The sequence below is a fragment of the Muscardinus avellanarius genome (genome assembly GCF_963383645.1).
Source record: "Muscardinus avellanarius genome assembly, chromosome: 6".
NCBI lineage: Eukaryota > Metazoa > Chordata > Mammalia > Rodentia > Gliridae > Muscardinus > Muscardinus avellanarius.
Window position 1 is genome coordinate 82,991,198 of NC_137791.1, and position 24,337 is coordinate 83,015,534.

The 24,337-nt window shown below is 35.1% G+C and overlaps 2 pseudogenes across 2 annotated transcripts; one reads left to right on the forward strand and one right to left on the reverse strand.

Annotated features, from left to right (window-relative positions):
* The first annotated feature begins 813 nt into the window (after nucleotides 1-813).
* Nucleotides 814-7,756, forward strand: LOC308264093 (UDP-glucuronosyltransferase 2B31-like; annotated as a pseudogene). Its single transcript has 4 exons — nucleotides 814-1,536; nucleotides 2,952-3,100; nucleotides 5,129-5,244; nucleotides 7,387-7,756. The product of its transcript is annotated as a UDP-glucuronosyltransferase 2B31-like (transcript).
* An 891-nt stretch (nucleotides 7,757-8,647) lies between these two features.
* Nucleotides 8,648-23,495, reverse strand: LOC308264094 (electrogenic aspartate/glutamate antiporter SLC25A13, mitochondrial-like; annotated as a pseudogene). Its single transcript has 2 exons — nucleotides 21,778-23,495; nucleotides 8,648-8,718 (listed from the first exon to the last, which is right to left on the reverse strand). The product of its transcript is annotated as an electrogenic aspartate/glutamate antiporter SLC25A13, mitochondrial-like (transcript).
* Nucleotides 23,496-24,337: the final 842 nt, after the last annotated feature.

Below are 24,337 nucleotides of genomic sequence, written 5' to 3' on the forward strand. Positions count from 1 at the left end.
TGACAGCTAAAACAGTCTCACTCCAGTAGGATAAGGTCTCACAAATTCAGAAAGTGTGTCCTCAAACACAGGAAGGTACCTGCATCCCAAAGTGGGTGATTTTACCTCTGTAAAGTCTAATTTCAAGTGTTCCCATGGCATGCTGCCCTGAACTCGTATTTCCTCTGAGGAAACATTATGTTAAGTGAGATTAGCTAATCACAGAGAGCGAAGGGTTATATGTTTTCTCTAACAAGAGCAGGATAGAGAGTAATCGGGACACCAGAGAGACTCTAAATAATGAAGGATAAACCTCAGTGGACCAGAGAGTATATCTAAAGGTAGAGGTGAAAGAATACTGAGGTTTATTCATGGAAATACTGCCATGGAATATGTGTATTTGCATGAAAATATGAATGTCAATCTTGGTACTTTGTATTAGAAATGAGGAGGCAGGTGGCATACCAAGTGTTATGTGTATGTATGTCATTATAAACATAATTTATTTTATGATGTGACTATAATGCACCAATAAAATCACAAAAGTTTATAAAAAATAAAAAATAAAAAACAAATGTATAAATAAAACAAATATGTATAACTTTGAGGTCAAAAGTAAAAAACAAATGTATAAATAAAACAAATATGTATAACTTTGAGGTCATGTACTTTCTGCTTATTCTTCTAGCATCCACATGATTCGACTGCTCATAGTATATGTTTTGAAACACAGAATTTAAATATTAACTTCTTGATTGATTTATCCTGTTATATAAACATGAGAAATCATGTATAGAAATATCAAGTTTTAAAGAATGATTACATTGCACGAGGATGTCTGTTATATGTATTTCAGTTTTTCTGTTGATAAAACTGATGTCTTACTTTAGCTTTGGAAGTTGTGGAAAAGTGTTGGTGTGGCCCACAGAACATAGTCATTGAATTAACATAAAGACAATCCTGGATGAACTAATTAAGAGAGGTCATGAGGTGACTGTTCTGACATCATCAGCATTCATTCTCATTCATTCAAGCAACAAATCAACCATTCAATTTGAGATTTTTCCTACATCAATCAGCAAAGACAATTTGGAAGATAGTTTTAATTATTTCGTCAATCAATGGATGTATGATGCTCCACGAGATTCATTTTGGACATATTTTTCAACAGTTCAAAGAGCACATTAAATATTATGAATGTTGTTAAAAATATCTGCAGAGATGTAGTTTACAACAAGACAATTGTGAAGAAACTACAGGAATCAAAGTTTGATGTTGTGTTTGCAGATGCTGTTACTTCCTGCGGTGAGCTACTGGCTGAGCTACTTAAAACACCTTTAGTATATAGTCTTTGCTTTTTTCCTGGCTATACACGGGAGAAGTACAATGGAGGACTTTCATTCCCTCCTTCATATATGCCTATAATTCTGTCAGAAGTAAGTGACAAAATGACATTCATGGAACAAGTAAAAAACATGGTATATGTGCTTTATTTTGACTTTTGGTTTCAAACACTTGATATGAAGAAGTGGAATCAGTTCTACAGTGAAGTTCTAGGTATGCTGTCTTTTCTCTAATTGGTAATATCAAATATTAACTTTCCTGATGAGCTTGTATGAATATAAAAACCAGAAGAATTAACATTTTTGTAAGTAAAGTGATGGAATGAAAACATAAGATGAACACATAATCTCACAATAAATTGAGATAGCTCACTTTTTATGGCAAAGTTTAACGCAGTGGCCATCACTAGTTCAAAATAATCTAGGATTATGATAACCATGTATATAGAATTGCTGATGCTTTTCAGAGCCATTATTTATGCATTTTATTTCACTATCCATCTTTAAAAGCAGTAATTATAAACTTTATTAGTTTTGTGATATCTGTATATGTGTACATTAAGGACTTTCACATGCATTATTTCCTCAGTGTTCTATGTAGCATTGAGGAAATTTATATCCTTGTGTGGTTCTGTCTCCTAATTTAAAATTATTTACTCACAGCTGGGCGTGGTGGTGCACACTTGTAATTCCAGTACTTGGGAGGCTGAGACAGGAGGATGGCACAGGTTTCAAGCCAGCCTCAGTTACTTAGTGAGGCTCTCAGCAACTTAGTGAGACCCTGTTTCAAAATAAAATATAAAATAGGTGGAAGGCATAGCCCGGAGGTAGAGGCCCTTGAGTTCCATCCCCAGGACCACACAAAAAAATTATTTACTCACATTACGTTAAAGTTTTCTTCACAATTTATTATATAAAGTCTTTATCCCAGACACAGAGAATTATAAATTGACCTTTCTACATTTTTTTGATAAAACTATACAAACATGTTGAAAGCAAAATATCTTGCCAAAGTATGAAAATACACTTTATTTATCTATATCTTAAGAAATTATATCTTTTTTCTTAAAGACAATATGAACTAAATTTAGAATGAGCACAAACCTCAATTTTAATAGTTTGTGAAAGTTTTCTAGCTGTTACTTTCAAATATTTTTATTTTAACAAACTGATACTATTAATATCTGAATAAAACAAATGTAGTAGTTACTAGGCATTCAGGTACACTCTCAAAAACTTAACAGTTTATTTAGAAAATTAGAAATTATGGGCATAGCTTGCTAAATTTTAGACACTAGACTATATACTACTGAGAAAAATGTCTCTACAAATATGGAAGCATTGATTAGTTATGTAGTTCACAATGTTCTAAATTTACACATGATCTTTTGCAGCTTTAAAGACAAAACAAATGTATGTTTTATACTGGTTTCTGTTAAAAATTGTTATTATGAATATACTGATGAAACAGAGATTTTGACTTAATCTATTCATACATTCATTAACAGCTGTAAAACACACCAGACACTTCAAATATCTTGCCTATTTTAATCTCATTTATTTCCTAAAATTGCATTTAAGACATAAATATTTCATTATCTTGTCTTGATTTTTCTTTTCTCTGTTCAGAGAGACCCACTACAGTATTTGAGTTAATGAGGAAGGCTGATATGTGGCTTATTTGAAGTTACTGGAACTTGGAATTTTCTCACCCAACCTTACCAAATTTTCACTTTATTGGAGGGCTCCACTGCAAACCTGCCAAACCACTGCCTAAGGTATAAGTGTTCCAGATTGATTTGTTTTGTTTACTCTGTTTTCAGTGGAAATTATTGTGTATTCCTCATTCACAGCATTTGACTTGATAAGACTGATATGAAAACTGGGGTAAGCTGTCCTACTAATTATATTCTCTTGAATTTTTATACTGTCAAAAGCATCTGCATTTTATTATTGTGATAGAAGTAAGTAGAATATCTGGCATCATTTGAGAATTTGTTCACATAAATTAAGGTATTTATAGTTCAATTCATAAGAAAGGGTCATTGGAAAAAATATTTATCAAGTGACTTTTATATAGGAAGGCAAGTGATGGATATGCAGAGAAATTAATTTGACATAGTTTCTTTGCTATCTAGACCTGTGTTCCACTGAGGTAGAGTGATTGTAATAAGGAATAAAAGTTGTATAAAAAGTTATCATAAAGCCATATCAAAATATTAAGAAAACATAGAGTAGATGTCATAGCAAATATCCTAGAATTCTGATAACTAACATGGAGACCTAAGTAATCTAGAGAAAAAGGTGAAAAAGTTAGAGAGAGGAAAACACAGAAAGAAAAAAAAAAAAAACCCTGTAATGACAGTTCTCCAAAACTCCAAGTTTAATTTAGCATAAGAAGGTCTAAAAAAGAGACAGATGATTTGGAGAGATAAGCAGAAGCCAGATAATTAATTGAAGTTATAAACCTCTATTAAGGGCTTTGGGAAGGCAATAAACAGTGATGCACAGAAGAGAGTTATAAACTCTATACACCCAATATTGGTGTTTTCTTCTGTCAATTATGATCATTTTATCCTTAGTGTCTGGCAGTTCTTTCTGATTGTTCACCTCTCTGATCCAATATCAGCAGTAAGAATTTAGAACTGCCAGACACTAACAGAGGTAGAGTATAGAAGTGGCAGGGCTTGGTGGATGGGGTGTCCTCCTTCCTCCTTATGGTGCCAAGTCCTGGCTCTTTCCCTGTGCCCCTTTCCCGGGAGGCTGGTGGCCTGCAGGGACAACAAGGTTCAGAGGGAGGGTGTATAGAGGGTTCAGCTAGTGTCCTTTGACTTTACTTCAGGGGGGCTGCAGAATCAAACAGAGCATACTCTAACAGCAGGACTGGCTGGTGATTCAGCAAGCATCATGAGTAAGCACAAAAATGTCTGTTTCTTATGATGAGCATAAGGGGAAAAAAGGTTTAAACAAGTTTCTTAAGCAGTGTTTGTTTACTGATGGAGAATTATTTTCAAGGAGAAACTTACAACCTGGGCAAGATGTTAGATGAATTTGAACAAAACAAAGATGAAGCAATTTCTCCTTTATTAGAAACAAAGTGGAATAAGATTCTAGATCCTTCTTCTCATGAACTGATATTTAACCCTGCACTGGCCAGTGTGAACAAACCTGCAGTTTCTAGTGAGTCACAACCGCAACTGAAAGTCTTCTTTCTGGCTTATTAGGCACCTCGAGCCAGGGAAGGAAAAGCTCATTGTGCTATTGGGCAGGACTTTAAGTTCAGAGATGGCCACCATGTGGATTGATGAAAATGTTGTTTCAGAAGATCAGTTAATTAAGAGAAACTGTACTTGGGATGATCAGTGTAGTTCTGTTGAAGTGGGAGAGAAGAAATGTGGAAATATAACCTGTCTTTAGATGAGAAGAACATTCTTGTTGTAGCTATCATGCATAATTGTGATAAAAGGACATTACAAAGTGAATTGCAGGATTTTAATAATTATAATACTCAATCCCTCGTGGATTCTTTTAGACATTCACTGGATAATGAAAACAGAAAAACTGACCAGTGTAGTTTTAGTATGAATGGATCCACTGAAAAATATATGAACTCAAGAAAACTAATGGATTTTCACTGAACAGAACAAAATCAGAGGAGGAGTTTGTTAACCATCTGTGTACTACTTTATCTGACAGTTTAGCCAGTATCTGTTCTCCTTCACAGTTGAAGGATGATAAAAATGTAGGTAGAGACCTCTCCAAACTGTGATTCCAAGTTCAACATTTGATTAGTAACTTCATCCTAGGGAAAAGATGGAGGTCCTGCTGTTAGAAAGCAAGACAACTCTGTATCACAAGAGGAGCTCACTGGCAAAAGCAGTTCTCCTAGGACTGATCTAAGGAGTGCAAACTTCTCTCTCAAGTGGGAGGTTTGGGCAGAGAAAAAGAGGCAACAGAGTAGAGAACTGAAGACTCCCTCCAGTCTAGTTTATCTTTGTGACTCAAACCAGACATACCTAATAGGTCTGGAAGTGAGAAAGAATAACTGTGAACAGTTTTCAGATTGTGTTGTGCCTATTAAAGTTATGGCTGATGAAAAGTTATGACAATGAAGAGATTCTTGATACTACAGAATTTTTTTTTTGGGGGGGGGTGGTACTGGGGGTGGAACCCAGAGGCTTTCTACCTCTGGGCTATACTACCAGACCATTTTTTAAAAAATATTTTATTTGGAAACAGGGTCTCACTAAGTTGCTGCAAGCCTCACTAAGTAGCTGAGGCTGGCTTTGAACCCATGTGATCCTCCTGTCTCAGCCTCCCAAGCGCTGGAATTACAAGTGTGCGCCACCACGCCCGGCTCAGAATTTCTTAATATTACAGAGCCTTTTTCCGACGTATAGGAGATAGCTAATTGGAAATTTACTCCTGTAAATAGGGTGGGTCAACCAATCACCCTGGATGGAAGTTACATAGCAGGTCTCGTGTACTCGTGTACTCCTTATCACAAAACTATGATTTCCTGAGGCCCAGTCTATTTAAACACAACCACTTAGTCAAACATGAAAAGGAGGGGGGGGAGGGAGTGGACCTGGAATTAGTTAAGGGCTAACTGGGTGAGGTGTGCATATATGCCTCTACCATCTTGTGCTACATTAAGATGTAAGACTACAATGCATCAATAAAATTTTTTTAAAGAAGCAGTATAGTTAGAAGTCAGGGTCATTCTAGGGACTGGTGAAGCATGCCTATAATTCCAGTACCTGGGAACCTGAGACAGGAGGATTGCAGGTTTGAGGGCACCCTCAGCAACTTAGATAGACTCTGTTCTGAAAAATCTCATGATCCAGATAGCTGACATATTGGTGTCCTTGATTCACCATATTTATCAAGGTAATTATAAAATATCCAGCTGATCACATAAGATATGTGCATTTTTTATGTATTTCATACTCAACTATGGGGTATACTACATAAAGCATAATGTATTTTCAAAATAGTAGGAAGCAAAATAAACACAAAGCAATAGAATAAATGCTGAGGGCTGGTGTGTTCATGGGCCAGAAGAAGCATCTCTGAGATACGAGATGTAAGCTACGGTCTCTATCGTGTGATAAAAATAAGCCAGTGGTGTTGTAGGGACATATTTCCAAGGGAAGGGGTAGAGAAGACTAAAAGGATGAATGTGCCAAGGTGAGAACACATTTGGGAGCCTCAGATAATAGCTAAAAATAACTGTGCCTAGAAAGATTGTGCAGGGGCAAAATAATAGGAGAAGACATTGCTGGTGTCTGATCATTTACCATCCTTTAGTTCAAGTACAGCATTTGGGTTTTACCCCACTTAAGAGAAGTCAGGTAGAAATGTTGAGCAGAATGGAACCATAATTAAATGTGTATTTAAAAATAACCATTCTAACTACAAGGTGGAGAGTAGAGAGTAGAGTAGATTAGAAGAGGGGAAAAAAGAAAGACTGCTTAGGAAGCATCACACCACCATGACATAAGTAAGTTCTTTTTAAAAGTTCCAAGTTATAGTTAGGCATGGTGGTACATTCCTATCATCCTAACACATGAGATGCTGAAGTAGGAGGATTCCAGTTTGAGGATAGCCTCATCAATGTAGTGAGACTCTCAGAAACTAAACGAAGTCATGTTACAAAACAAAACAAAAAATTAGCAGGGCTATGGTTACATTTCAGAGGAAAAGAGCTCTGAGATTTAATCCCCAGTACCACAAAGAAAAATAAAACTTTAAGGTAATCATTCTCAAATTACATTAGGTATATCATTAATTTAACTCAGACTGATTCATAACCATTTTTTCTAATGCAAAAATTTTACTTGACTTCTGAACATTTCATGATTAATTTTGAAAATATTTGTGAATCAGAAAATTTCAATTAAAATCCAAACATTAATGACAACTGGAGAAAAATATAGTTCTATGGAAAGTCTATGACATTTATTTTTAAACCATCAGTGTAAAAGTTTTCATAAGAAATTTAACTCATTTGATATGCTTAGGCAAATTTATTTTGTTGTATTTGTACTATGTTTCTTTTTAGATATAAAGAAAATGCCATGAAGCTATCAAGAATTTACCATGATCGGCCTGTGAAGCCCCTGGACCTCACAGTCTTCTGGATTGAGTATGTCATGTGCCACAAAGGAGCCAAGCACCTGCGCCCAGCCCTGCATAACCTTTCATGGTTCCAGTACCACTCGTTGGATGTGATTGGGTTCCTATTGGCCTGTGTGGCAACTGTGGTGTTCATCATCACAAAGAGTTGCCTGTTTTGTTGTCAGAAGCTTTCTAAAAAAGGAAAAAAGAGAGTAGTTATATCCAGGCCTGAAGCTGAGTGTCCTAATAGATGGGCCTCCTACAGTTTACTCCAGGAAGAAGAGTTTCGTATGCCAGATTCTTTTCTTCAATGACAAAATGAGTTTCCACAACTTACTATTTCAAGAATAATTTTGTTTTCATAAACTCCACCAACTGTTTAAGAGATTGAAATGTTTCTGACACAAAGAAGACAAATATTAAGAAAAATAAAATTATGCTTTTATGTATCTTTTTGTAATTTATAGCTATAACAATCCAGTTATCCTTCACAAAATAATTTATTTTACAATGGCTTGTTCATATATTATACATAGATTCTAGAACATAAAAAGCACATTATAAACCATTACTGCAGTAATTGGATAGCTCACTCATCATCTACACTATTTAAAATGGTTGTTTTTACCAATTATGTAAAAAATGACAGAACTCAGTATCACCTTATGGATACTTTAAGGACAATCCAAAAGAAAACTTCCTGAAAATTTTACTTGCCACTGGCAAAAAAAAAAAAAAAAAAAAAAAAAAAAGCTCAAGGTTAATGGTTCTCAAATGAGTAAAGCAAGCCAGGCATGGTGGTGGATGCTTAAAATCCTAGCATTTCGGAGGCTGAGACAGAAAGATCATGGTTTGTGGACAGTCTCAGCTAGTTAGTAAGGCAAATTGTCTTTGGATTAAAAAGTAAGAATGTTGCCTGAGACAAAAATTTAGGTGAAAGAAGTAGGGTCACTGCTAGATCTATGTCTGACCATGAGTTTTGTGAGTATTTGGAACTGGTTTGTAAAAGGCAATTGGAAGGGCAAGAAAGCTGATAGAAAGTGAGGAGGTAGAAAGAAAGAGGCAGATAGGCCAAAAGGCCACACTGAGAAGACTTAATTTCCTGAGAGGCAACAGATGCTAATTTCCAAAACTCCTAAAAGAACCAGACCTCCAGAATTTTGAGTGCTAACAAGATCGAAATCCTCCTAAAAGTGACCACAGGTTTACAAAACTCCAGTTGTTCCTGCTGACAGATAATCCCATAAGATTTTAGAAAACGATGTCTGAACCTCAACTGAAAAAAAAAAAAAAGGCACAAAAAACACTATCTAAATTTCAGAAAACTGCCTTTGGGAACCCAGCTAGGAAAGTAAATTCAAGAAAAAACATAATCTCCTAGACAAGCCATTCTAAACAGTTACCCATTCTGGAACTTCTCCTTTTTTAGAGACTTTCTTTCTCTCTCATAGATCATGTTGGCTTTGAGAGAAAATGATGAGAAATTGATGTAATTTGGCCTAGCAATTCCCAGGTAGTGACCAGATTGACTGAAGCTCTCTCTTCAAGAGAAAGCAGTGTGAAAGTTTCAAAGTGTCACTTGGGCTATTTCCAAGTAGTATCCAGAAGGCAGCATCGGGGCACCAGGGTCCTCATTGTCCAAAAAATTGATTTGCCTCTTTTCTCATTCCCCATTGTCCTTATAATAACCTCCCTGATCTACTTTCTGTTGTCTGTGAATGTCATTCTTCCTGCTTTGTAGACAACAATCCCAATAATAAAAATGGCTGTTTTAAAAGGTGGGTGATAGAGACTGTTCAGCAGACAGAATAGCGGCCTTACATGTGACATTTTGTCAAAAAATTTATTGGCATTTTACCTGTGCCCTGAAACTTTGTGTGAGGGCAAATTAGAAGATGATGGACTGATTGAACTGGCAGAGCAAAATCTCAAAACAGCAAAGTGTTCAAATAGCATTATAGATATTGATGCATGCACTCAACCAATTATTCACTAAAATTCAGAATCAGATAGCAAAGTGGAGAGTACTTATGGATTTACAGTTTTAACAGAAAGGCACATGTAAAGTTAGGGCCCAAACAGATGATATTGTTACAGAAAAATGGTTAAAGGGAAGTAGAAAATTTTGAGTAGGAACAAAGATAGTGATGTCAGAGTAATCCATGTCTTTCAAAGAAAACCAGAATCAGATTTGAGTTAAAGGTGGCTGACAAACCTACTCTGATGAATGATGGAAAGAAGAGAAACTTTCTTATTAGCTGAGCTTCTTATTAAGCAAGGTGACTAAGGTTTTTATACAAAGAAGGAATTACAAGGCTGTAGATGAGAAATGAATGGGAACTATTGTGAGATTAGTGATTGGAATATAGAAGACATTTCAGGATTACTGAAAATAAACTGGCATGGGAAATTTGACAATGTACATTTTTCAGTTTAAAAAAATTAAATTTTCATGGGTAAAGAGTTAGAATGGAGTTCAGGGTTATCTGCAGAGACAAAATATTATAAACTAGGTAAAATGTGGTTAAGTCTCTTAGCATGATGTTAAAGTAAGTCTTTTGTGCTGCCATAGATTTTATAGTATGTATCTTCATAAAATATAAAACATTTTACTGTGAATATTTTTCTAAGTGGTCCTAACACATTTTATATCTAAAACTATGCAACTTGATTTGAGAAACATTGGTTAGAGACACAAAAGGTACTTTTCAAAAGTGTCCTTGAATAATATTGAGTTGCTACTTTTGCTTTTTTGAATAATTTTATACAGTTGGATAGTAATATAGAAAACAAGAAGAGACTATTTTTCTCTTTAGTTAAAAATTATATCAGGGGCCCTGCAAATTAAATTCAGTCCCATTAGATTTTAATCTTAGATTTCTTTTCTGCTGAAATATATTCTCACTTCTAGCTACTGTTATATCTGGTTTACTGAGGATATAAAATCAGAAACTTATATTTTTATTTATGCTTCCCTTACAATACATGAAACAAGTTGAAAAAGAAATAAAGAACCAATATAGCACGCAGCAGTTTTAGAGCCTATACTAGAGAGAACATTTTAAATGAAAAAAATATCTTTTTTGATTTTAAGTATCTTGTTTTTATTTTAAAATCTTTTAAAATTTTGTTTGGATTTTAAGTATCAGCAATCATAATATTTGGAGTCATAACACTTTGCCAAGTAATTCACAGTGAGGAAAGAAGTTAAGAGCATTTCTTTTGCTCAATAAGAGGTTTTTTAATTTTTATATAGATAATAGAGAAACATAATTTTGATGCATAAAAAGACTTATAAAGCACAATTATATAAGCAAAAATGAGGAATAATTCTTAATGAAGCTGATTATAAATGTCCAGAAAAGAAATAGGCAACAATAATTTTTTCTAAATATGAATGTATAATCAAACAACTAAAAAATCTCAAATAAATAATCAAAAAATAAATCACTAATGGCCTTTAATTACATTAATGCATCTTTTTATTTTTTAAATTTATTTATATATATTTTTTGCGGGTCTGGGGATGGAACCCAGGGGCATTCAACCTCCGAGCTACACCCCCTGCCCTATTTTTTATTCTTTGTTTTGAAACGGGGTCTCACTGACTTGCAAAGGGCCTCACTAAGAAGCTGAGGCTGTCCGCCAACTGTGATCCTCCAGTCTCAGCCTCCCAAATGCTGGGATTATAAGCGTGAGCCACCATGCCCAGCTAATGCATCTTTTTTAAAGAGGGGAAAACTTACATGTGTTTGTAAAAGTACCACATTGTTCCGAAACAATAATGAGGTTCTATAAGAACTATATGAAAAAAAGTCCAGTCTATTTCTGATTTATTTATTTATTTATTTATTTATTTATTTATTTATTTATTTTAGTAGGGATTTAATTCAGTGACATTCTAACTCTAAGCTACACCCCAACCCTATTTTTCAATCTTCTCTCCACACATTTTTATAGCTTATTTTATTTATAATCATTTTATTAATACTAAGGATGGTTTTCACGGACATTCTGTGAGCTACATTGCAAGCCCTCACTTTATTTTATTTCTAAACAGGTTATCTCTATGTTGCTGATGCTGGCCTCAAACCTGAGATCCTCTGGTTTTAAATAAGTACTTTTTGCAAAGCTATTACTGAATTTATCAAAATAGACTTTCTTTGCAATATTTAAATTATATTGTCATATACATGCTTCCTTGTCTATAAGTAATCAGATAATTATTTTTTTAATTTTGAAAATTCTTTTTATATAAAACAATTAGACACAGAAAGAAAAATACACAAAATTAATATGATATTAACGAAGTCATATAAATTCAATAACATATTATATACCCAAAATTGAAATATTGTTTATATGTCTTTCTTCACGATTAATTTTTGCAGATTTCAAATATCTCCATTGTCCAGCTGGGTGTGGTGGTGCACACTTGTAATCCCAGCACTTGGGAGGCTGAGACAGGAGGATCGCACAGGTTGTAAGCCAGCCTTGTCTACTTAGTGAGGCTCTCAGCAACTTAGTGAGACCCTGTTTCCAAATAAAGTATAAAATAGGTCTGAGAGTATAGCCCAGAGGTAGAAAAGCCCCTGGGTACCACCCCTAGTACCACACAAAACAATAAAAAGATAAAAATAAAAACAAATATCTCCATGGTCAAGAAAATTAAACATAAAAACTTGTCAAAAATAAAGTCAGAATTGACCTGGTATCTCTTATCTTTAAAATCTCTGAGATAGTCTAGTTTATTTTGAATCTAATGTTTGAAGGCATGGATAGGCAAACATCACAGAGATTAGAGACAAAAGCAACTGATCATAAATTTAATTTTAAAAATAACACATGGAACTGACTTATTTTTTATCAGAAACTATAACTCATTTTCTGAATCAATTTTTATGTAGGGTATAATTTATGAAAGAATAAGTAATAAAAATTTCTGGTTACAAAAATATTTTATATTTATTAAGGCTACTTGAGTATTGATAGCATTCTTAAGTATATTCTATAATATGTATGTTCTTAAAATTCAACAATAATGGTAAATGTTGCTGAAAAACAATGAAAAAGAGGGGTCTTAGAACTGATGTTGTTTTTTTCTCTATCACATTCCAGAATCACTCAAATGTTCTCTATTGATAAAGCTGAACCTTCATCCATCTGGAAAGAAAAAAGAAATGTATCCTGAGTCCAGATTTAGTATGTCAAAAGTATGTTTGAAGCTGAGAAATAATAAAATAAATAAAAATAAAAATAAAATTGGTACAGCAAATAATCTAATGTCCTCTGTTACTAGTATCTCAATTGTTGTACCCTTGAAGACTCTGCATTGTGGTAAGATTCCTGTGAATAAGAGGCATGGCATTCTTTTGGAAATAAATTACAACAAAGGTGCATATAGAAGTCCTGACAAAGGAGAGCTTAAAGTTGGCCATTGAATCTGCAGCCACAGTGGAGGCTACCTTCCTGTTTTCTACCTGCATGATAAAAGTTGACATATCAGTAGCGTGGATTTTTGGTTTTAGTAGTAGCTTGCTCAGTCATGGTTAGATTATATTTTGTTGGGCACATGTTTTGAAGCCACTAGTATCACCACTGACATGCTAACCATAAACTGAGTAATAAAATAGCCAGTTATTCAGTATCTTGCCTTTCACTGATATAATAATTATATCAGTGAAATTATATGTAATAATTATTATAATTAAATTAATGAGAATTAATTTAATTTAAAAATCTACACTTATTGAACAAATTTTCTCTCTTTACAAGTTTATTATACATTCCAGATTTTTATTTGCATTCTGCACTCATCAGATATTTCTACAGGGTCTTATTTGGTATAGAGAAGTAAAAAAGGTTAAATTTGTTATTTACTAAAACAGATAAAATCCTGAGTCATTATGACAATGGCTTTGGATAAATACTGAGATCTAAGTAGGTCAGATAACAAGTAATCATTAAACAGAAATACTAGGTCAGATGAGAACATGAATAGAAACAACCTATTAGTCATATTAGTACATTCATGTTGCAAGAGTTAGGATGAAATGAAAGTGAAATAAATACCAACAGACAATTAATTCACAAACTGATATACCACAAGACAGATACTTATGGCCAAGAAAATGATTATATACAAATACAAATACTAAATAAGGGAATGAGAATAAATCAGTTTCCGTTGTATTAAGATTTGTTCTAATTTTTTAAGCAGAAAGTCATTGCACTCTAGATAAATTATTTTCTCTCAGTCAAAGACTATGTCTCATTTGAATTCAAAATTGCTTCTTTTCTCTAGCTTTTGGTATCAATTAATGGAATTCCCTCATACACTAATAATTAATTATTATTCTTTCAGATTAAATACTTAGCTTAGTATGTTATTTTATGTAGATTATTCATTGAAATTGGCTTGTATTTGAAACAAAATATCAAAAATGGTCCAATCATTTATGCTTGACTTTAATATTCATCCAGCCCCAAAGCATTTTTTCTAAAAGGTATGATAAGACCTTTTCTTTTTTACCTTATATCATCTCCCAGAGAAATGCACATGAAATTAGAAATATACTCATTTTAATAGGCTTTCTATAACTTTAAACTATTTAAGAAAGTCTTTGTTCTAACTGGTTTTCTATTTTTCATGCCACTTTACAAAGATTTGCTTTGTTGATTTCACTCTCACTTTAAAATATTGGTAGTAGATATAAAATTTGAATTATACTTTGTAATAATAGAAAACCTACAGTATTACAGGATATAGTCAGTTTTATTCTCTCCCAATATTATTTTAAAAATGCAAAACAGTACCACTTAACTGCCTTGCAAATAAGTTGTAGCATTCATATTTTTGTAGAGGAATGTTTAAAATAATGCTGATTACTCTATATGGCCATTCTTTAGAGGGTATTTATTTTCTTTTTTTTTTTCAGAAGACTGTTTCTACATCTTTCCTAGATCCCTAAGGCAAAAATATTAAACAATTCTACATAATTACAGTTAAGTTCATTGCACTTTATTTTAAACTTGGACACATTCAGAATGATCATAATCCGCAAGAATGCAAAAGAAAAATTACAAGAACTACAGAAATTTTATGAAAACTAAGAAAAATCACAGGAAGTTTTAAGGCCCTTTTGAATGCTGCACATCATAGAGGGTTTTTTTTATAGTCAAAATTAAAAAAAAAAACTATTTTATTTGGAAACAGGTTCTCCTAAGACAGCAAGGCTGGCTTCGAACCTGCACAATCCTCCTGTTTCCGCCTCCCAAGCACGGGGATTACAAGCATGCACCACCATGCCGGGCAAAGGCTATCTTTTAAAAAACTATTTTTTAGTTAAGGCATAAATTTGTCTTAAATTATATCATTAATGCTCGAAGAAAGTAAAAACAAAAATTTCCAAACAATGAGTGAAACCTTAAAAATTTTGAAGTCTAATTGGGTGATGTGTTCATTTTGCCTACACCATCTTATACTCCACTAAGATGTAGGACTACAATGCACCAAAACAATTTTAAAAATGAACTAACATAGTACAATAGAAGATAATAATATTAGATCATGCATAAGAGTATGAATTAATTTTTACCAAACTTATCTTGTGCCAGGTGTGGGGGCTTATGTTTGTAATCCCAGTAGTTGGAAGGCTGAAACAGAAAGATTATGGTTTGCAGACAGCTTCAGCCACTTAGTGAGGTCTTCTGAAACTTAGTGAGACCTTGTCTTAAAGTAAATTTTAAAAATAGGGCTGAGAGTATAGCTTGGAAATAGAAATCCCCTCTGTTCCATCCCCAGTAATGTAAGAAAAAAAAAATCTTGTAACACATGTCACAAAGTATTATATTCTTTTCTTCTTTTTTGTATGCTTTTATTGATGCCTTATAATCTCACATCATAATGTAAATCATGTTGACAATGACATACATGCACACAAAATAAATGATTTATGTCCCAAATAAAAATTGCTCTGAAGATGAATTCTCAGAGCTGCAGCTCATCTGCCTGAACTCTCATGACCCTCTCCACACTTCTGGTTAGTTTCATCCACCAAATGATGGCATAAAAAGAAAAACAATAAAAATTTCAAGAAAAAAAGATTTTTATATGTAACATTTGACTCTTTCTCTTTCTTTTTTTATATGTAACATTTGACTCTTTCAAGACTCTTTCTCCTGGTGGGCCATCTGCTCAGCTACCCTTTATGCAGAATTGCTGAATTATTGTCTCAAAATAACTCATTTTAGGTGCCATGAGTCTGTATGTGAACTGTAGTCTATTTCAGTGATCTTGAAGTGTGATTCAGAAACCCTTTGGAGTCTCTGAGACCTCCGTAGGAAGCCTGCCTCATGAACAACTTTATCAATGCTAATACTTTATTATCACTATTATTATTGTTGTTATTATTATTATTATTATTTTAATTTTCTTTTTTGGTGGTACTGGGGTTCCTGGAAACCCTTCTACCTCCAGGTTATACTCCCAGACCTATATATATATATATATATATATATATATATATATATATATAATTATATAGCTTAAGAGACCCTGTTTCCAAAGTTAAAAAAATTATATATATATATATATATATATATATATATATATATATATAATTTATAATTTTTTTTAACTTTGGAAACAGGGTCTCTTAAGCTAGCGCAGCTGGCTTCGAACCTGCACAATCCTCCTGTCTCTGCCTCCCAAGCTCAGGGATTACAAGCATGAGCCACCACACCTGGCTATTATTATTATTTTAAATTTTTATTGATGCATTATAGTCATACATTTTAATGGAGTACAAGATGGTAGAGGCATATGTGCACACATTGTCCACTTAACCAGTATCCAATTCCCTCCTTCTCCCTCCTTCTCATATTTAATTTAGTAATTGGCTTTGATATATTTGTTAATGTATATCATAAACATTAGAGAATTTTCCTCTTTCTCACTCCCATCCCCTGAATTAGGTTGCCTAATCCTACTTTGTAGAGATTTTCTCCTATGATCCAAAAAAGTATTGTATTCTTTATATAGTGCATATGAGTAGAAATTACTAACCACAAACATAAGCAGTTCAATATGAAAATAGATGAAGGACATGGAGAGAAAATATACATAACTAAAATTTCAATAATATATAAAGGATGAAAAAAAGACACTGACAGTGAAATAAAAATTAAGGCAATAAATTTTTCCAGAGAATATTTTCAGCTTATATGAATCTTATAAAATAATTTCTGAGGGACTATTATGTGGTAAAGTTTCTTAATATAATATTCAGATATTCTATGTGACAATGCAATTTTATATCTATGAATCCATCCTACAAAATATTTATGCATGAAAATATGTATGTGTATAAAATATTTCTTTCTTTATGGAAATGGCTATAAGTCAATGAACACACATATCTACAAAATTGGTATACAGAATCCAGCAATTACAGAGTATTGAAAGCAATATCATTGAATGCTTTTGATATAATATTAGTAATAAAATAATCAGTTCTGGAAGAAAAATTAAGCTGACAACTTAGTGTGAGACAGCAGGATTCAAGTGCACTGAGTTTTACAACTCAAACACAACAAAGACTACTTCTCAAAATGGGATGAAAAACAGTGAAAAACTCAACAACAAAAAAAGAAAGTTGAAAAGTGGCAGACCAAGAACAAGAATAAAGAGCCAAAAACTGTAAAGCATTATTTGTGTTGCCCTTAAAGAAGGAAGACTGGAGACTACAGCAGTCCCTTCTGGATCAGGTCATGCCAGAGGAGCTGGTATGTGCTGGCATTGAAGTTTCCAGAAAGAACCTATGGATTGTTTTTCCAGAAAGAACCTATGGATTATTTTGAGGCTGACAACTACATACCATCAGCAAAAATAGTCAAAATCTTGCCTCATGCTTGGTAGGGAACTGGTAGAACAGATTATTCAGCCAGACTCCATTATGGCAGCTGAACTTCTTTCAGAAGAAATTTGAAGCAATACCAATTAACAATGTAAGTTAACAAACAATTGCAATGCAAAAAAACTGGCCATAACCAGCCACAAGGACTTACATGGCAAGAAAATAGACTGGGAGGGGATGTTGAGATATAGAAGACTTACTACCAGACACAATAAAATGTGAATTAATAGATGGGAGAGAATATGTAGTTCACAGAACCTTAGGGATCACCATGGGACACCCACTCGTGGAGCCAGAGAGAAATAGCTCAGCCTACCAATTGCAGGCACCAAAAGCTGTGAATACATGGCTGGCTGAGTTTCGGTGCCACACACCAAAAGAACTGGAGGCCAGCAAGGGGTCTCAGTAGTGTGGCTGCTCAAGACAGGGGTGATGTCCTTGGGGGTAAGAAACTAAGCCACCCAAACCCCCAGCTTGGAACAGTGCATTCTTTTCTGCCAGACCTTGAGCCTTGTGCAGAGAGCAGAAATAGCACCATATTGCCCAAACTGCACCAAGAGGCCCAGCTATTGATCATAACTATAAGCTAGGAATTCAATAGTCTCTCTGTTGGCAGAATTTGTACTTCGCATGCATGTTAACTAGTGACTGAATGATGGGGTGTGTCCATACAGCGCTTAAGGAGATGCAGCCTCCCTCAGCCTGAGTGGTCTGCAGCCTAAGGCAAAGCTTTAGGTAAAGCTTAAGAACTTCCGCAGTAAAATGATTCAGCAGAAAAGGGGCTAAGATGGCGCCTGGAGGAAGCTACGAAGGCGTGGTTTCCCCATTCATCATGAGAGGGGAGACTGAGCAGTTTTTCCCTTTTTACCTTTAAAGGAGGTTCTGCACACATGATTGGCTCATGTACTGGCCTGGGATTGGCTGTGAACTACGTGCTAGTGATCTTTATCCCGACAGGCTGGCTGTTTCCCATGGGAATTCCCCTCGTGGTTTTGTGCTATATATATGATTGCTTGGAGAGGAATAAACGAGATCTTGCTTGACTTGACTCCCGGCGTGTGTGTGTGTGTGTGTGTGTGTGTGTGTGTGTGTGTGTGTGTTTGGAGAGGAATAAATGAGATCTTGCTTGACTTGACTCCCGGCTCGTGTGTGTGTGTGTCTGTGTGTGTCTGTGTGTGTGTTTGAGCCGTCGGCACTCTACCTTCCTGCTCAGCCCTGCCACTGATGGAGTGCAGGGACCCCCATCAACTGACAATGTATCATGTGATCATAACACGTAGATATGAAGTGATATCCCAGAGGTCATTAAAGGTCATCAAGCCAGATCATAAGTTTGGAACAGCAATTGCTGGCTTTGCTGAGCCTAAGCCTACTGGTTGCAGAGGCTGGAGGTCAACACTCTAAAGTATGACAGGTTCACAATCATCAGAGTAGCAGTGGTCTCTGGGGTGCATTAATTTCCAATCAGCAGGCTACAGGTCCTGAATAAACCATCAGAATCTCTGGCTGTTCAGAATTAGGGCCAGGAAGCACAGTGACCTGCACCTAATCAAAGACTCCTGCTCACTAGTACTAAGAACTATATCTAGTTAAATAGGCTATGAGGACAAATCAAAAGTTTAAGTATCTGAGTCAGATTGGTAGTGGTGAATATATACCAACAGCATATATCTTATTATTAAGAGATAGAAAATAAACACAGGAATCATACACAAAGAAAATGCTAAGACAATAAAAACATAAACCTGATAACTATAAAAATATAAAAAAGAGGAACAATAAAGAAATAAACTCCCACAACTCAGCAACAAAGGAGATCACCAATACTGATCTACAAGAAATGCAAGAAATAGGATTTTGAATTATGAGCTTCAATATTATGAAAGCCTCACAGAAAGTGTACAGAAAATAAAAGAAGAAAATTGAGACATGAAAAAAAGAACCAGAAAGAGGCCTTGAATGAAATAAAGGAGTCAACGAAAAATTGAAGACAGCACTAAAAAACAATTCTGGCAGGCTAGACCTCATGAAACACAGATTTTTATTCTCAGAAGACAGTTAATTCAAAACTGAAAGCCCAGTCAACAGTACACAGAAGACATTACAACAACACAAGCTAAACATGTAACAATTATGGGATAATATAAAATGTTCTAACTTATGGATAAAAGGCATTGAAGAAGGCATAGAACCACAAACCAAGGGAATCCATAATTTATTCAGAGAAAACATTTTAGAGAATTTTCCAAACATTGAAAAAGACTTTTACATCCACATTCAGGAGAAATACAGAACATCATAAACATAAGATCAAAGGAGGATCTCCCCATGCCATATAATGAAAATTATGACTATCAAGCAAACACTAGAGAAAGTACTTAAAGAAATATATCATGAAAAAAGATGCAAATTTCAGAACCAGAGAAGAGGTATATTCCAATAGGTGAGCAACTAAGCAAAGGAAAAATAACACTATATCAAACAGAATATAAAACACAAAATGACAGAAAAAGTTATATTTAAATAGTAGCACTGAATGTCAAAGGGCTTAAAAACCAATTGAAAGACTTATACTGGCAATGTGGATTAAAAAGCATAATTTAACTATGTGATATTTGAAAGAAATTCACCTTACATCCCAAGATTTTCATAAGTTAAAGGTAAAAGGATGAAAAAACATATACCATACAAATTGAGATCAAAAGCAAGCAGAGGTAGCAATGCTAATATATAATGAAACAAAATTTAACATATATCATATTAGAGACAAAGTGGGGGCACTTCTGAATAATAAAAGAACCAATCCAAAAAAAAGATATGATAGCCAACATATACACATCAAAATGTGGGTGCACCCACATTTCTAAAACAAACTCTTTGGGATATCAGATATCAAATAAACTGAAATACAATATTGGAAGATTTCAGCACACCATCCATGCTACTAGATTATGACAGAAGATGAGTAAAGACTCTTCAGAACTAAAGAATACTATAAACCAAATGGACTTAATAAACAAATGAAATACTTCAACCAGCAACAGTTGAATACATATTCTTTTCAGCTGCCCTTAGAACCTTCTCTGAAATAGACCACATTATTGGCCACCAAGCAAGCACCAGAAAATTAAAAAGATGTAATATAATTCCCTGCATCTTTTCAGATGACAACAAATGAATGTGGAAATTTACAACATAAAGATAAAAAAAATTACATAACTATATAGAGATATAGTGATACAGTCCTGAATGAGAAATAGATCAAAGCATAAATAAGGAAAGAAATAAAACATCTGAAATACAATAAAAATCTACCAAAATCTAGGTGGTTTTTTAATGTTTACCCTGCAGAATTTATATTTTATTTTATTTTTTATTAGTGCATTGTATTTATACATCATAATGGGATAAATAACTTATGTAGACATACATGCACACATAGCCCAGTTAACCTCTACCCAAGTTCTATCCCATTCCCTCTCCATCTCTCTTACCCACATTTGGCTTAGTGGTTGACATTGGTATGTTTGTTTAAGTATATCCTGTGCTTTAGAGAGTTTCCTTCTTCTACCCTCCCATCCCCGCAGTTAGGTTGCCTTATTTGCTCCTCTATAGGATTTCCTATTTCACCTAGAGTTCCTCTTATGACCCATTTCTCCTTAGCTTTCACATATGTGGGAAAGCATCTGATTTCTTATTTTTTGTGACTAATCTCACTTAGCATAATGTCCTCCAGTTCCATCCAGTTCCCTGAGAATGATGTAATTGTGTTTTTCTTTAATGGTTGAGTAAAATTTCATTGTGCACATATCCCACAGTTTTGTAACCCATTCATCTATTGATGGACATCTTGACTGGTTCCATATTTTGGTAATGGTGAATTGTGCAGCTATGAACATAGGAATGCATGCATTGGTTTGGTAGTTTGATTTCCTTTTTTTTTTTTGGAGGGGGGAGGTATCCAGAAGTGGTATTGCTGGATCAAATGGTAAATTTGTTCCCATTCTTTTGAGGATCCTCAACACTGTTTTCCAAAGTGGTTGCACTAACTTGTAATCCCACCAACAATGTTTTAGAGTTCCCACTTCTCCATATCCTCACCAGCATTTGTTGTTGTTTGTGTTTTGAATGATTGCCAATCTCATTGGAGTTAGGTGGAATCTCAGGGTAGATTTGATTTGCATTTCTCTAATTGCCAATGATGTTGAGCATTTTTTCATGTATTTATTGGCCATTTGGATTTCTTCGTTTGTGAAGTTTCTACTTAGTTCACTTGCCTATTTTTTACTGGATTATTTGTTTTTGTTAGTATTGAGTTTCTTGAGTTCTCTGTATATTCTAGATACTAGTCTTCTATCAGAGGGGTAGGTGGCAAAAATCTTCTCTCATTCTCTTGTCTCTTGATTGAGGTTCTTGACTGTTTCCTTTGCTGAACAGAATCTTTCTGAAGCTGTCTATCACTCCATTGTAAGTGGTTTGGCCAGCCCGAGCAGCCACCTAGTCTTGATAACATCAGCAGGGGTCACTAAAGATGCCACAGGCATACCAGCTATAGCACCAGCTAAGAGCAGGCTTCCTGGGCTAACCTGACCATCTTCATTTGCAAAGGAGGCTTTCACATGAACATAACATGGGAAGTAGATGGCTGAGAAGGGAATGTCCCGCAGAAAGCATGCTTTGGCACCCTTATAGATGCCAAAGAACCCCAGGTCTTGCAGAACGGACAAAGCGCTGACCCGGGCACCAATGGTGATTTCTCCGGCCACTTGCAAAGGAATCTTGACAATTTCTAAAGGATTTGTGAAAATCACCTGGGAGCCTCCTGCACAGCCTCCAGCAAGAATTTCCGCAGCAAGTGGGACTGAACCATCTTTGTGCATAAACTTATCCCTCACAAAATCATTCACTGTTAGTATTATGGCCTTCTCTGGGGCAACTCCCAATAATGGTGGCAACAGACCTCTATACAGTCCAAAGAAGCCTTCATAGCATAGCACTTTCTTAAAACAGTCAAAGCTGTTTTTAAACATGAGCTCCCCTAAAAAAGAGCCAGTTGATCGCTGGTTCTGCATTCGAGTTTTTACAAGATTGATAGGATACACAGCAGTGGCTCCAACAGCTCCAGCAATGGAACCCAGACCAAACCTGTAGGCTGACTCTGCAACTTGGAGGAGGACTGGCCGGGTGGAATCCCCAGAGGCCTTTTGCTTCTGGGCCTCAGCTAAGTTAAAGGACAGAGTTCCCTCTTCAAGTGGAGCAATCCGCTCAATGTCTGCTAAGGTCATGCGCCCCTTGACTCATATAAATCTGCTAACTGAAACATGATGTCAACTTCCATGGGTGTAACCTGACCAAATTTCTGAGCTACCAGAACAAACTCCTCCTTAGTCACCTCTACATCTTTCCTGTTGCCAGCCAGAGTGCTGTAGATCTTTCTAATGAGTTCTATGTTCTTAAGACGATAATTAAATCCATTAAAATAAGAGAAACTAACTTGATGAGATGTGGTACCTCCAGCAGCAGCTACTAGACATTCTTCTATAAAAGGCATCAAGACATGGGGGCAAATAGTGACCATGATGTCTCAGAAGTCGATGGCTGTGACTCTTCCAGTCTTGGCACTGTCCCGCTGAACAAAGGCTGGCTTTGCATGTTCCAGTTGTATTTCCAGCAAAAACTGGGTGAACTCTGCATATGTCAGGTGTCTTTTCCTTTCTTTTCCAAAATGTAGTTGTACAAATTCTGAATCCCAGTTAAACGGAATATGTTGATGAATTGTTGTCTGCCCAAAAACTTGTTTCACATCCTCGAAAGTAACTTCTCCTTTGCCAGCTTTGTCAAAGAGCTGAAAGGCCACCATAAACAAAGCATCCAGGGTGCACAGGACAGACTCAAACACTACAAACTCTTGAAAGGATATTAATCCATCTTTGGTCTGATCCACCACACCACTTAGAAGTTCTACAGTCTTTGGATTAGGTTGGCTTTCCCCAAAGATATTCAAATAGCGAGTAACAAAGTCACTGGGAGACATAAAAAATTCACCATTTTTTTCAATGCTTGCATACTTCAAAAATATTGTTCTAAGCTCAGCTGGATCTGCTTTCTTGGTTAAAGCCACCTTGGTGGCCGCCATCCTTTGTGGGCTGGCTGGCTGCTGGCTGGAGGGCTCAGCCTGCGCTCACTTCCCATCCCAGCGGCGGCTGGGGTCAGTGATCGGCCCGCCCATGGATTGTTGTTTTTTTTTTTTTTATGTTGAAGCAGCCTTGCATCCCTGGGATGAACCCTACCTGGTCATGGTGTATGATTTTCTCAATGTTGTTTTGAATGTGTGTTGCTAGTATTTTGTCAAGCAGTTTTGCATCCAAGTTCATCAAAGATATAGGCCTGTAGTTTTTCTTCCTTTAACTGTCATTATTTGATTTTTATATTAGTGTGATGTTGGCTTCATAGAATATATTTGGGAGAGTTCTGTTTCTATTTCACAAAATAGATTGAGGAGTATCAGGATTAGCTCTTCTATAAAGGTTTTATAAAATTCACTTGGGAAGCCATCTGGTGCTGATCTTTTCTTTGATGATAAGCTATTTATTGATGTTTCAATCTCTTATATTGCTCTTGGTTGGTTTAGATTTTTTATATATTCTTGACTCAGTTTAGGAAGGTTGTATTTATTTAGAAAGTTGTTGATTTCCTCCAGATTTTTCATTTTGTTGGAGTAGTTTTTCAAAGTAGTTTCTGATAATCCTCTGGATTTCTGCACTGTCCATAGTAATATTTGCTTTTTCATCTCTTATATTCATAATGTGGGTTGATTTTATCTGTTTTTTAGTTAATTTGGCTAGTGGTTTATCTATCTTGTTAATTTTTTTTAGGACACAGCTATTGGTTTTGTTGACTTTCTGTATATTTTTTATTCTCTACTTAGTGTATTTCCACTCTTATTTTAACAATTTCCTGTCTTTTATTGGCTTTGGG